This window comes from Entelurus aequoreus, linkage group LG22, assembly GCF_033978785.1.
Source record: "Entelurus aequoreus isolate RoL-2023_Sb linkage group LG22, RoL_Eaeq_v1.1, whole genome shotgun sequence".
NCBI lineage: Eukaryota > Metazoa > Chordata > Actinopteri > Syngnathiformes > Syngnathidae > Entelurus > Entelurus aequoreus.
The window spans coordinates 10,893,929-10,904,693 of NC_084752.1; positions in this window are offsets into that span (position 1 = coordinate 10,893,929).

A 10,765-nucleotide genomic window follows, 5' to 3' on the forward strand; every position below is an offset into this window, starting at 1 on the left:
CACAAACAGCTCCATTTTTGTTTCATCTGACATCACATGGACAAAGATAAGACCTTCTGGAGGAGAGTTCTGTGGTCAGATGAAACAAAAATGGAGCTGCTTGGCCACAATACCCAGCAATATGTGTGGAGGAGAAAAGGTGAGGCCTTTAATCCCAGGAAATGGGAAATGGTAAATGGGTTGTACTTGTATAGCACTTTTCTACCTTTTTTTTTTTTTAAGGAACTCAAAGCGCTTTGACACTATTTCCACATTCACCCATTCACACACACGCATTCACACACTGATGGCTAGGAACACCATGTCTACCGTCAAGCATGGTGGTGGTAGTATTCTGCTTTAGGCCTGATTTGCTCGATTTATTGGAAGCTCAAGACAGCCACGACATGACAAGTGTATGTAAACTTTCGACCACGACTGTATGTGTTGGATATGCTCTGGTGGAAGTTTTGCTCCACAGTCACTTATGTAACCTGTTTTTTGGAGTCTGTCTGCAACATAATGGATTGTGGAGGTGTTTCCAAAAGTATCATTTATCTTTTGAAAAGGTACACTGGGTTATGTACAGTACAGGCCAAAAGTTTGGACACACCTTCTCATTCAATGCACTTTCTTTATTTTCATGACTATTTACATTGTAGATTGTCACTGAAGGCATCACAACTATGAATGAACACATGTGGAGTTATGTACTTAACAAAAACATGTGAAAGAACTGGAAAAAATGTTTTATATTCTAGTTTCTTCAAAATAGCCACCCTTTGCACACTCTTAATGAGCTCCAAGAGGTCACCTGAAAGGGTTTTCCAAAAGTCTTGAAGCTCATCGAGAGAATGCCAAGAGTGTGCAAAGCAATAATCAGAGCAAAGGGTGGCTATTTTGAAGAAACTAGAATATAAAACATTTTTTCAGTTACTTCACCTTTTTTTTGTTAAGTACATAACTCCACATGTGTTCATTCATAGTTTTGATGCCTTCAGTGACAATCTACAATGTAAATAGTCATGAAAATAAAGAAAACGCATTGAATGAGAACACGATCAAAAGTAAACATTATATAGATTCACTAGGTCACATAATTAGGTACACCTGCACACTCACAGATCGATTCATTTAGAAAAAGTTGCTTCTAGCAGCATTTATGTCCCTGCATGTTGCACATGGTTATTATGCACCTGCCAAGATTAGATGAAAATATCACTTTACCTTACCTTTGTTGTTTCCTCATTGTCGTAGCTTTGCTTTTATGCTTCATGTCCAAATAAGGACTTCCACCTCGCTGTGATGTCACAAACGTAGCCAGACTGGAAAACCCTGAGGCATCCAAAACTGTGGGAGCTCACGGCAAAATGAATGAACCTCCCGACTTGATGCTGTGCACTGTTTAACACGATTATCCAACATTGTAGCAACTTTCATAAGTCAGAAAAGACGAAATTCATGGTGGGTCCCCTTAACGCTCATTAGGCCTCATCCTGAAATGTCACTTAAAAACTGAATATGCCAAACTTTGTGTGAGTACAGTAGTGTGCACTACACATGTACAAGTATACTCATTCCCATTGTCTTGAAGGGGAACTGCACTTTTTTGGGAATATTGCCTAACATTCACAATCCTTATGTAAGAGAAGAACACATGTTTTTCTTTTTTAGTGCATTCTAAACAGTAAATAAATGCGATTAAAAGTCCGCTTACAATGGAGCCTATAGGAGTCACTCTATTCTGCCTGTAAAGCCCTTAAAAAACACCTCCATTAAGGTTTTATATACCGTATTTTCCGCACTATAAGGCGCACCAAATTATAAGGCGCACCTTCAATGACTGGCCTATTTTAAAACTTTGTTCATATATATACATATATATATATATATATAACAGTGTTTCCCATAAACTGCCAAGATACCTGTGGTGGTGAAGGCGTGGCTATGGGCGTGGTCACCCACATCATCGAGTAATTTGCATAATTTAACTACAATGATATGATTTTCTCTAAAAAGGCTCAAAAAATGTATACTTACTAATTAATAACAGTTTTGTTTTAAACGTCCATCCATCCATCCATTTTACAATATAATTACAACACTTTATGTACATATTTATATACAGATTTTAACAAGGAGTTATTCACTGAAATATATGTATTAATTGTGGTTCTTACAAAAAATATATCTTATAAAATATAAAAGCTAAAATGTCTCTTAAAGCTCTGCCCCTTTAATTAGTGCATACTAAATAATTTAACTTTAGCCTACTACTACAACCATATTATTTACCAGCAACATAAAGTGAAACAGAGGCTGAGGTGTCCTGCCACAGTCAGTAACAAATAAACAGAAAACAGTAGTGGTCAAATACAAATAAGGCAACAAGAGAAGTATCCTACACTTCTCTTTTGTAAAGTAAATCTGAACAGCCTATATGGGCATCTACATCAACTATATGATTTGCCTGAGAAGCTGGACAGGACAAAAAATATATATATATATATATATATATATATATATATATATATATATATATATATATATATATATATATATATATATATATATATTTTTTTTTAAAATTTGTGGTGGACGTAATTCTTTTGTGGCGGGCCGCCACAAATAAAGGAATGTGTGGGAAACACTGTATAAGGCGCACCGCAATATAAGGCGCATAGAATAGACGCTACAGTAGAGGCTGGGGTCACGTTATGCATCCCGTAGTTGCGAGACCTGTTGTGGCTCAATATTGGTCCATATACAAGGCGCACCGGATTATAAGGCGCACTGTCAGCTTTTGAGAAAATTGGAGGTTTTTAGGTGCGCCTTATAGTGCGGAAAATACGGTACATGATATAAGTATATATGTAATGTAGTAACATTTATAATAACATTTAATATTTACATATTTTGATCATTTTAAGCATACGTGGCGCATTCATTTCTAAATTGCATCGCAACAAGACTTTGTGAGTGCCAACGAACATAATAAAACATCACTTACTGTACAATGTCTGCTGTCATTAGGATGCCGACTGACGGACTCTTGTCATATTGTCATTTAGATGTAGAATGAGTCACACCCTCGTGAAGAAAAAAGGGGGGGTGGGGGGGTGTGAAACAGAGCATCTTTTCGTGTCGTTATCGCCGTATCCGGGTCTAAATTGGCTGTCAAAGTGTACCAACTTGTCAGAATACGTCCCCGAGAAGAGGCATTATTTAAAATGTACTGTAAACTTCCACGAGCAGGGAAGTGAGAAAGCTGCTGACTACTCGATTATGTCAACATAAGCTTGTGATCACGCCGCCACTAGAAATAGTTTGTCTGCGTTAGCACTTATAATAACAATATCACTAATACTTGGTTAATATTCAAGTCACGAAATGTAAATGGAGCTTTTTGAATAGTTATTTATTGGATTTTATTGGCGGAATCGAGGACCTTTAACTGGCTTTGCTATAAGCGGACTTTTATTTACGTTTATTACCGAGTTAGAATGCTTTAAAAAACAAACGTCTGTCATGTCATTAAAAAGGATGGTGAATGATAGGCAACATTTTAAAGAAATGTGCAGTTCCCTTTTAACATCCGAACCGTAAGCACTGACTCGTTCTAGAAAGCCATTTTGAGTAGGAATGTAAATATTGTGTTAGATTGTTGCTAAATGACAGAAATGTTCAAATGTTGTGTGGTTTTGTGCAACTTTGGATGTCAAGACTTCGACTGAACTGAATGTAAGTTGGACAAGTTCATGGCTTTTAAGGTATTACATAAATATTTTCATATTAAAGTCCTTTGTGAGCATCTTTAATGTCACCTCTTGTTTTAAATACAGCACTTTTAGCAGAGATGACCTTTGGCCCCGTTTGTAGCGACACATTACAACATAAGAAAGAAATCATCACATTGTCAACACCCAATCTGGACTTTAATTTGAGTAGTTTCAAAGCACACATAGAGCACAATTTCAATCAACAAAAACAGTAAAATGCAAAATATTGAAGATGATCTTAGGTTTCATTTCACACCACAGATCAGCAGAGTTTCAAACGTGACACGCAAGTGTGCACTTTGGCCCCCATCACCAGGTGAGAAGTGCAATAAAAGGTCAAACAAAATGGTGAACAACACAAACATAAGACTGTGGCCCGAGTTTGCCAAGTATTCAAATGAGCTGCATTTTTTTTGGAATGAAAGAAAGTGCTGTTCTAAATGTGTCCACTGGATGTCACAATAGCAATTCTGTTAAGACTTGCAAGAGGTACAAAGTCAAGCGTGGCTCCGGCTCCTGTCCCTCCACCCAAATGAAACTTAAAACCTGCCGTTTTATGTCTTCTGCTTCGAACACATCGTTATTTGGAACCCTTACTGTCAGGTTCAAACACTGATGACATCTATTAAACAAGACAAGAAGCAAAGAATCAAACAGAGACAGAATTAAATTTGGACTCAATTTTGAGGAGAGACGCGGCAACTGTACTCCCTGGACAGTCTTGCACCACGCTCCGACAAAAAAGATTTACGTCTCCTTTATTTGGACACTCCCAACATCTGCTTCCAAAGGAATGGGGGGTATGTAAACAGCTCTTGTTTTTGGTCACATTGAAAACAAAAGAAGAAGATGCCTCGGGCTTGGGTTAGTCCTGGATTCAGCCTGGGCAGGTCTTTGATGACAATAGATAACCCCCTCCCGTCTCATCCCATCGTACACAATGGAATTTTCCAAGCCTTTGCTTGGTGTAACAAAGACAGCCTCTTGTCTGTTCATTGGGAACTCAGAACGGAAAGTTTTTTTGATAATTTAAATAAAAAATTTCTGACACTTACCCCCTCCCATGTCAAAAACGAGAGAACGTAAACCTTTTGAATAGTTTCTACCTCAGTTTTTTAGGGTTTGTTGAGTTAGCACTGGATTGATACGTGGACATGACAAAGGAGGTATTTGACACCTCGAAGAGTTTACATGTCGTGTTTTTTGTTCAATCCCAGAAAGACTGACTTAAAGTTTAATCCTGGCTTTGTAGACACACTGAGACCAAGTCTAGACTCATTGTGTTCTTGAAACTGCACCAATTTCCTCAGAACTGTCAACAAACTTGAAGTGTTTTGTCCAGAGGATTAGTTGTGATGTGTACGTTTTCACAATGTGCTTGTTCTACTTTTGGCCAAAGAAAACAACCTGGAGTTGTCTTTGTTTTGAAGTTATCATGCCATGATTTTACCATTCCCGCCCACTTGGCAAGAGATTTTCCTCCATGCGGCCCCTGAGCTAAAATGACTTTGACACACCTGACGAAAACTGTCGACTTGACATAAAAGTATGTCTTATAAATCCCATTACCCAACAACATCGTACTGGAACCTTTAACATTATCCGTGACATCACCCACCATGACGACAACGTGGATATGACGACAGATGGTTACCATACCTGAAACACAAAAATACTTCACACGTTTTTTTTTTCTAAGTTGTGAGGAAAACCCCAGCGCTCAGAGAACAAGCGAACTCCGCGCAAAAAAAGTGCTACGAGGTGATTGAAGTCAGGACCTTCCTGTCTTGCGGCAGCAGTGCCAACCACTGCACCACCGTGACAACATTTAAAATGACATTGCAGTCCTAAACTGGATTTTTGGACACGAGAAAATTTCTACTTACTGTATTTTTCGGACTATAAGGCGCACTTAAAATCTTTTCATTTTCTCAAAACTCGACAGTGCGCCTTATGTAGGGCATAATTCTGGTTGTGCTTACCGACCTCGAAGCTATTTTATTTGGTACATGGTGTAATGATAAGTGTGACCAGTAGACGGCAGTCACACATAAAAGATACGCCAGTAAACAACACCAAAACTTTAAATGTTCCATTGAGAATATAGAACAGGGGTCACCAACGCGGTGCCCGCGGGCACCAGGTAGCCCGTAAGGACCAGATGAGTAGCCCGCTGGCCTGTTCTAAAAATAGCTCAAATAGCAGCACTTACCAGTGAGCTGCCTCTATTTTTTTTAATTTTATTTATTTACTAGCAAGCTGGTCTCGCTGTGCCCGACATTTTTAATTCTAAGAGAGACAAAACTCAAATAAAATTTGAAAATCCAAGAAAATATTTTAAAGACTTGGTCTTCACTTTAAATAAATTCATTTATTTTTTTACTTTGCTTCTTATAACTTTCAGAAAGACAATTTTAGAGAAAAAATACAACCTTAAAAATGATTTTAGGATTTTTAAACACATATACCTTTTTACCTTTTAAATTCCTTCCTCTTCTTTCCTGACAATTTAAATCAATGTTCAAGTAAATGTATTTTTTTTATTGTAAAGAATAATAAATCAATTTTAATTTAATTCTTCATTTTAGCTTCTGTTTTTTCGACGAAGAATATTTGTGAAATATTTCTTCCAACTTATTATGATTAAAATTCAAAAAAATTATTCTGGCAAATCTAGAAAATCTGTAGAATCAAATTTAAATCTTATTTCAAAGTCTTTTGAATTTCTTTTAAAATTTTTGTTCTGGAAAATCTAGAAGAAATAATGATTTGTCTTTGTTAGAAATATAGCTTGGTCCAATTTGTTATATATTCTAACAAAGTGTAAATTGGATTTTAACCTATTTAATCAAAATTCTAAAATTAATCTTAATCAGGAAAAATTACTAATGATGTTCCATAAATTCTTTTTTTAAGTTTTTCTCTTCTTTTTTTCGGTTGAATTTTGAATTTTAAAGAGTCGAAATTGAAGATAAACTATGTTTCAAAATTTAATTGTCATTTTTTTCGTTTTTTCTCCTCTTTTAAACCGTTCAATTAAGTGTAAATATCATTGATTATTAATAATAACATAGAGTTAAAGGTAAATTGAGCAAATTGGCTATTTCTGGCAATTTATTTAAGTGTGTATCAAAGTGGTAGCCCTTCGCATTAATCAGTACCCAAGAAGTAGCTCTCGGTTTCAAAAAGGTTGGTGACCCCTGATATAGAACATTACACACGGCGCTCAAAAATCTGTCAAAATGTTTTTAATACGACTTCGGTAAGCTATGAAGCCACACCGCTTGATGGATTGTCGGCGCATTAAACATACGAGTATTATTATGGTGTGTGTATAAGAACCAAAAAATGGCACCTATTAGCAAGCATTATCTGGCGTTTTGTTTCACAATATTATGCAAAGCCACCGTTTCTTATCTTCTGGTACCTGCTGATCTCTATTTGGGATCTGCATAAGTCCTGAAAATTTTTGCGCATCCGCCATTGTAGTCCGTTCCGACACCATAGTCGATAAGCTTTTTCTTTTTCTTTATCTTCTTGCTATGGGACATTCATCCTCCGCTGTTGCCATTTCTAATATAAAGTAGTGTAAAGTTCTTACTTTTATCCGTCAGTAAACTCGCTATCAAAATGCTAAAAACATACCGGTGTAGTGAGTTTACATTATTCACCCAAGGAACTTTAGTTATTAGAGAGTTCCGGTCGGATGTTTTTTCACTTATGAGGAGATGCTGCTCCGTTATTGATTGACGTAAAGTCTGAATGTCATTAAAACAGTTAGCGCCATCTTTTGACACTTTTTCCACTCCCGTACTTGCACGCTACACCGCTACAACAAAGATGACGGGGAGAAGACGCTGCCGAAGGTGAGCCACGTAAATAAGAAAACGGCGACTTGAAGATGATCTGTAAAACATCATCTATGCAACATTTTGACCAAAGAACCACCATCACATGTTATGTAGACCACAAGGAAGTGTTTTACATTTAGAAAAAAATATATATAATATGACCCCTTTAATGTGCCTTATAATCCGGTGCGCCTTTTGTATGAAAATAGACCTGACTAAACCCGCTCATCGGCAGTGCGCCTTATGATCCGGTCCAGAAAACATGGTACTTTTTCACCAATCAAGTTCAAACAATCTGATCCAAGTCCAGCAGGAACCTTTAAGGCAGGTGTGTGGCGTTCTGATGAAATGAACATTAGAACATTACACAAAAAACGGATCAAAATCCTCCCCAAAAGGAAGCCTTCAGACCAAAATGGTCGACCACATCCACAATGGATCGGATATACAGTTAAGTAAAAATGTTGGTTCTTAATTATTTCCCGTCATTGGTCAACTAGTGAACACACTCAACACAACAACTATGAAGAAGCTGATTTTCTTCTGGTATTTTTACATCCTGCGTGCGATCACTGATTATCAAGATGAATAAAATGACCTGAAATAATTTTCAACTTAAGTTTAAGTCACTGAGTAATATTTCAACAAGTCTTTGATTTTCAAATCAGAGATAAAAGTGCAAATGGATAAGTAGATTACAGCGAGTAGGGCTGTAAAAATTAACGGGTTTTCCGCATGTGATTAATCACCAACAATTATGGCATTAATTATGTACACATACACATTCATCACACTGTTTACTGTGACGGCGGATGGTTACCTGAAAGGCGGGTGTTATCCGGTCAGTGATCAGGTTACTTATTAAATACACCGACTGGACTTTGGATAGAACAGTTTGAACAAATCAATGACGTGTAGTCAAGTCAAACATTTCTAAATATTCCTGTGTGACATTCGGACAGTAAAACTGCATTTGTGTCCAAGTATTGGACCCTTTTTTTTTTTTTTAAAGTTAATTCAAATAACCTGTGATTAATCACGATTGCTCCAAATTTAAAAAAAAAGTGTGATTAATTAACATTAAAACAAAAATAATAATCATCTAACTGTGCTGACAGTAAAATAAAAATATTTTGGTCGGACATTTTCACAAAGAAAACGAGTGCTTATGCCCATCACTTGTGGGCTTTTTCACACATTTGGGCCAAAAAGTAGCTGGCAAAGAACTTGTCGACAAAACCCAACAAGTCATGAAACGTGTGTACTTGCAATATGAACAGGCAGGTTCAACACATAAGCCACTAATACAGTATTACTACAGTATTACTACAGTACTACTGTGGGAGGAAGACAGCAAATAACGTAACGTTCTTAGCTTTCTACAGTCTACAAACCCCAAAAGCAGTGAAGTTGGCACGTTGTGTAAATGGTAAATAAAAAGAGAATAAAATGATTTGCAAATCCTTTACAACTTATATTCAATTGAATAGACTGCAAAGACAAGATATTTAATGTTCAAACTGGTAAACTTTGTTATTTTTTGCAAATATTAGCTCATGTGGAATTTGATGCCTGCAACATGTTTCAAAAAAGCTGGCACAAGTGGCAAAAAAGACTGAGAAAGTTGAGAAATGATCATCAAACACTTATTTGGAACATCCCACAGGTGAACAGGCTAATTGGGAACAGGTGGGTGCCATGATTGGGTATAAAAGCAGCTTCCGTGAAATGCTCAGTCATTCACAAACAAGGATGGGGGCGAGGGTCACCACTTTGTCAACAAATTGTCGAACAGTTTAAGAACATTTCTCAACCAGCTATTGCAAGGAATTTAGGGATTTCACCATCTACGGTCCGTAATATCAAAAGGTTCGGAGAATCGGGAGAAATCACTGCACGTAAGCGGCAAGGCCGAAAACCAACATTGAATGCTCGTGACCTTCGATCCCTCAGGCGGTACTGCATCAAAAAGCGACATCAGTGTGTAAAGGATATCACCACATGGGCTCAGGAACACTTCAGAAAACCACTGTCAGTAACTACAGTTTGTCGCTACGTCTGTAAGTGCAAGTTAAAACTCTACTATGCATTTATCAACAACACCCGGAAACGCAGCCAGCTCCGCTGGGCCCGAGCTCATCCAAGATGGACTGATGCAAAGTGGAAAAGTGTTCTGTGGTCTGATTTCAAATTGTTTTTGGAAACTGTGGACGTCGTGTCCTCCGGAACAAAGAGGAAAAGAACCGTCCGGACTGTTCTAGGCGCAAAGTTGAAAAGCCGGCATCTGTGATGGTATGGGGGTGTATTAGTGCCCAAGGCATGGGTAACTTACACATCTGTGAAGGCACCATTAATGCTGAAAGGTACATACAGGTTTTGGAGCAACATATGTTGCCATCCAAGCAACGTTATCATGGACGCCCCTGCTTATTTCAGCAAGACAATGCCAAGCCACGTGTTACAACAGCGTGGCTTTGTAGTAAAAGAGTGCAGGTACTAGACTGGCCTGCCTGTAGTCCAGACCTGTCTCCCATTGAAAATGTGTGGCGCATTATGAAGCCTAAAATACCACAACAGAGACCCCCGGACTGTTGAACAACTTAAGCTGTACATAAAGCAAGAATGGGAAAGAATTCCACCTGAAAAGCTTCAAAAATTGGTCTCCTCAGTTCCCAAACGTTTACTGAGTGTTGTTAAAAGGAAAGGCCATGTAACACAGTGGTAAAAATGCCCCTGTGACAACTTTTTTGCAATGTGTTGCTGCCATTAAATTCTAAGTTAATGATTATTTGAAAAAAAAAAAAAAGTTTCTCAGTTGGAACATTAAATATCTTGTCTTTGCAGTCTATTCAATTGAATATAAGTTGAAAAGGATTAGCAAATCATTGTATTTAGTTTTTATTTACCATTTACACAACGTGCCAACTTGACTGGTTTTGGGTTTTGTAATTTGTAAATACTGTTGTTGTTGGTGCTTATATGTAGTAGTCATAGTAGTTGTACTTCAATTAAGTGACGTGTTAACTTGCCGTTTATTAAGTTGGTACCACAGGTGAGACTGTTTGCTCTGTAAGTCTTCCCAGTGAGTCAACTTTCCGTGAATTCGCCATAGCCGGAAATAACGATCCTTTTCGTAAACAGGAAGGTTACGCATCC